Source organism: Echinops telfairi, unplaced genomic scaffold, assembly GCF_000313985.2.
Source record: "Echinops telfairi isolate 266 unplaced genomic scaffold, ASM31398v2 ScPeMD7_31;HRSCAF=116, whole genome shotgun sequence".
NCBI lineage: Eukaryota > Metazoa > Chordata > Mammalia > Afrosoricida > Tenrecidae > Echinops > Echinops telfairi.
Genome location: NW_022103928.1, coordinates 27,541,023 through 27,545,363, shown reverse-complemented (window position 1 = coordinate 27,545,363; position 4,341 = coordinate 27,541,023). Strand labels below are relative to the sequence as shown.

Here is a 4,341-nt window from a genome sequence, read left to right as displayed (position 1 = left end):
GCCCAAGACACAGGAATGAAGAATTAGGAGCAAAAGGTAGGCAATCCATATCGAGAGTCTATGCAGGTAACCTAAAAGGTTATTTATTGTTTTGTTAACTGCTGTCAGACCTTATGAACAGCAGAAGGAAACACTGTTATGTCCTGTCATCTTCATGGTCACTGGTATGGTCAAGACAATTGTTGTGACTACTGTGTGCTTTGAATGCCTTTCACCCTATGGGCTTCATTTTCCAGTGCTATATTGGACAACAGCCCATTGTGATCCATAGGGATTTTGTCTAGTTTTCAGAAGTAAGATTGCCAGGTCTTTCTTTCTGGTCTTTATCTGGAAGCTCTGCTGAAACCAGTCTACCATGGGCAGCCCTATTGATATTTGAAATGCTGGTGTCATAACTTGCAAAATTGTAAAAACAAATGAGCCATCAAAGTATGACACTGACCAGCGGTGTCGCCTAAGAGGCACCTGTTGCTGTTGAGATGATGCTGACTCACAACAACCCTATAGGACAGAGCAGAGCTTCCCACATGGCCACATCCTCCTCCTGTGGAGCAGTTGGGGGTTTGAACTGTTAACTTGTTGGTTAACAGCTGAGTGCTTAGCCATTGTGCCAGCGAGACTCCCACCTAAAAGATGAGGCCTTATACTCCTTTTTCAGGCTGAGTGAGATTAGCTAGGTAGACTGGGGTCTTGGGAAGCTGAACTGGTTTAATAGAAGTAAAAGTGGGCTAAAAGAATAACTTTAAAAAATAACAGCAAAACATTGCCAATTATGACTGATAGTCATCCTCCAGAATGGAATAGAACTACCCCATAGGATTTCCAAGACTGTAGATATAGAAGCAGACTGATACAACTTTCTCCAGTAGAGCAGCATAATGGGTTCTAACCACCAATTTTTTGGTCTGTAGATGAACACTTTAAGCTCTGTGCCACCAACATGCCTTGAAACGTGTTGAGGATTATATAACTATAAGGCATAGTTATGCTTCACTTAATGAGAGAGGATTGTTATTCCTTCTCTGTCAGCTCAACACACATTTATTGAGGACTAAAGATACTTGTCAGAAGATACCCTGAAACTTGCTTTTGATCATAGCGTTACTAAAGCAAATGGAAGAAACGATGATGTAAAAAGAGTGGAGCAGAAAAATTTTAAGGGTAGCTCAAGAAGATAAAGTAATATTATAATGAAATGTGCAAGGTACTGGAGTTAGAAAACCGAAAAAGAAAACATGCTCAGCATCCCTCAAACTGAAGAAAAAAGAAAAAAAGAAAAAATTTCAAACCGTGGGTTGCAATACTGAAAAATTCTACAGGCAAAATATTAAACAATGTAGAAAACATCAGAAGAGTCACTGTACCAAAAAGAGCTAGCTGACATTCCACCATTTAAGGAAGTAGCATATGCATAAGAACCCATGGTGCTGAAGGAAGAAGTTCAAGCTGCACTGAAAGCATTAGCCAAAAACAAGACTCCAGGAATTGATGGAATACCAACTGAAATGTTTCAACAGGCAAATGAAGCACTGGAAATACTCATCTATGTCAGGCAATTGGGAAGACAGCTACTAGGCCAACTGACCGGATGAGATCCATATTTATAACCATCCCAAAGAAAGTTGACCCAACAGAATGTGGAAATATCGAGCAATATCATTGACATCACATGCAAGTAAAATTTTGCTGAGGATCATTACACAATGGTTACAGCAGTACATTGACAGTTGCCAGAAATTCAGGCTGGTTTCAGAAGAAGACATGGAACAAAGGATATATCACTGGCTGTCAGATGGATCTTGGCTCAAAGCAGATTATGCCAGAAAGATGTTTACTTGTGTTTTATTGACTGTGCCAAGGCATTCGACTGTATGGATCATAACAAACTATGTATAACATTGAAAAGAATAAGTATTCCAAAACATTTCATTGTGATCATTCAGAACTTGTACATGAATCAAGAGGCAGTCATTCACAGAGAACAGGGAATACTGCATGGTTTAAAATCAGGACAGGTGTGTGTCACAATACTTATTCAATCTGTATGCTGAGCAAAATCATCAGAGAAGCTGGATTATATGAAGGACTTGATATCAGGATTTGAGGAAGGCTTATTAATAACCTGCCATATGCAAATGACACCTTACTTGCTGAAAGTAGGGAGGACTTGAGGCACTTGCTGATGAAGATCAATCATTGCCGCCTTCTGTATGGATTAGAACTTAATATAAAGAAAACAAATCCACACAATTGAACCACTAGGTAGCATTATGCTAAACAAAGAAAAGATCGAAGGTATCAAGGATTTAATTTTGCTTGGATCCACAATCAATGCTCTTGGAAGCAGCAGTCAGGTGATCAAGTGATATATGGCATTGCTAAATCTGCTGCACAATTATTTGTAAAGTCTTCAAGAGCAAGGATGTCACTTTGAGGACTAAAGTGCCCGACTCAAGCTTTGGTATTTTCAAACACATCTTATGCATGTGAAAGTTGGACATTGAACAAGGAAAACCAAAGAAGGGTAGATGTGTTTGAGTCACGGTGCTGGTGAAGAATATTGAAAGTATCATGAACTCAAAGAAGTACAGCCAGCATGTTCCTTAGAGGTTATGATGGTGAGACTTTGAAGTACTTTGGATATGTTATCAAGAGAGACCAGACCCTGGTCAAAGATATTATAGTTGGTAAAGTGGATGGTCATTGAAAACAAAGACGACCCTCAATAAGATGGATTGGCACAGTGGCTGCAACAATCGGCTTAAACATCCCAACAACTCTGAGGATGGTGCAGGATTGGGCAGCGTTTCATTCTGTTGCACACAGGGTCACTATGAGTCAGAGCCGACTCCACAGGACCTAAAACAACAAGGAGATCTGTAGGTGTGGGATGTATCAGTCTTTTTCATTTTAGCCATGCTAATGGTTAACTCACTATGCTTTTTAATTTACAAATCACCAGATGACTAAAGATGTTAAGCATTTTTAAATTATGTACCGGCCATTTTTTATATCTTCTGTGAAGTATGTACTAAAAACTTTTGTCAACTGTTTTATTGGGTTGTCTAATCACCTAATTATAAAAAACATCTTTATATATCTGGATATAGGTAATTTAGCAGATAATCAGATTGCATAATTGTATATATCTTGCCAGTTTAGTTTGTCTTCATTATGTTTTTTTAAAATTAAATTACACTTTGGTTTTTTTTTTTAGTCTTTTCATTTTTTTTAATGGTGTCTTTCCAAGAGCAAAATATTTTAATGCTGATACAGTTCAAGTTTTGACATATTTTTGTTGTTACATGCTGTGTTAGTCTGGGTAAACTAGGGAAACAAATCCACAGATACTCATATGTATGAGAGTTTTATATAAAGGGTAAGTGTACATTAAGAAAGCATCCCAATCCAGTGCTGCCCAAGCCCATAAGTCCAACATCAGCCCAAATGTCCAACACCAATCTACAAAGTCCTCCTCAATATCACATAACACATGCAATGACACCAACTGCAGGAGGAAAAATGAATCGGTGAACATGTAAGCAGCTCAGCGCTGGCAGGGGTCTCCACACTTCTGCTCCAGCACCCAGGGCTGCATCGGGGTAGGTCCATGTGGCTTCTCCTCAGGGATGTTTTGCAGGAAGTGATCCTTGCCAGCTGAAGCAGAGAAGTGGCTAAGGCAGCTGCATCCTGTTCCAACCATCACAAAGCAAGAGACCCGAGAACTAGGAAGGCGAGGCTCACCGAGTCATTTATCTCTCTGCTCACATGTGTTGATCGGCCAGGTTGGCACAATAAACCTTGATTATCTCACATGCTTTTTGTGTCCTAAGGCATCTTTGCCTATCCTAGAGTCACAAGGATCTCCATTTTCGTTTTCTTTTTATGGGAGAAGGAGGTAATGCAATGGCTAGTCTTTATTGAAGAGAAGAGAATGTTTAGAGTGAGTCAGTGCAGGGGCTCAGTGGGCTAACTGGTGGGGCACCAGCTTGTATTGGGTTCCACAGTTAGGGCACCACTGAGCATCGCCTTTGTGTAGCCCAAACTAGATGACAGCACTTGTCCTTGTCACAGATGCAGCCCTGGATTCACTGGTTGGTGATGGAGAGGCCTACATTTGGGTCTTCTTTGGCACCTGCAGCTGCCTTCCGAACAAGCATAGTGTATGGATCCAGCCCTTTGCGTGCAGCCCTCATGACCTCACTTTCCAGCCTGCTCATTGTCAGTAGGGGTGCCACCTCCAGTTGCCATGCAGCGCAAGGCAGCCATCCCATTGGGACCTAGGGCCCTCAGGGCCTGAGTAGCCAACGCTCCAGCTCCGAGAAGTAACCTTGAGGCCAT

At 41.0% G+C, this 4,341-nt stretch overlaps 1 pseudogene; it reads right to left on the bottom strand.

Annotated features, from left to right (window-relative positions):
* Nucleotides 1-3,961: 3,961 nt before the first annotated feature.
* LOC115869533 lies at nt 3,962-4,341 on the bottom strand (annotated as a pseudogene).